This window comes from Rhinopithecus bieti, unplaced genomic scaffold (assembly GCF_001698545.2).
Source record: "Rhinopithecus bieti isolate Rb0 unplaced genomic scaffold, ASM169854v2 scaffold_82279, whole genome shotgun sequence".
NCBI lineage: Eukaryota > Metazoa > Chordata > Mammalia > Primates > Cercopithecidae > Rhinopithecus > Rhinopithecus bieti.
Genome location: NW_016830185.1, coordinates 121,709 through 122,328, shown reverse-complemented (window position 1 = coordinate 122,328; position 620 = coordinate 121,709).

The following is a 620-nucleotide window of genomic DNA, read 5'->3' as shown; positions in this document are numbered from 1 at the left end:
AGTTAGAAGAAATCTTTGTTATAACCCTATTCAACTTTCCACCTAAAATAATCTTTTTTTTTCTTTTTAGCATCTCTGACAAGTAGTCATTTATACTTTGAATATTTCGTTTCTTGCGAACAATTTTTTTTGAAGCTTTGTTGCTTCCAATGCCATAGCAGGCAGCTCCAGTGTAACTGATGTACCATTTTATGGATCTGTCATAGGTCACAGGGTCAACCTCCAGTTTTAGGAGAAATTAAAGCATTCATATAATATTTCATGTTACCATAGTTTTGAATTTTTCCAAATTCAGATTGAGGCATTTTGAAATTAGTTAGTTTTTAAATAATTATCTTACTTTAGTGCTGGGGAGTGTAGAAAAATCAATCAAACTTTTTTCGTCTTCATCATTATAGATATTGAGACAAATTGTTTAGAAGAAAAAAGCAAGAGAGACTATTTTACACAGTTGGTATTAGCATGTTTGGTAAGTTTTTAAAAATATTTTTCCTTTTTAAAAATCTGCGTTAAACAGCTGCAATAGAAGTTAGTCATGTTAATGGAGGAGGATATTGACATTCAGTTGACTTTTCTCATAAGGTGAGATTTGCGTTTTGAAATGGAATGTTTTGTGAAAT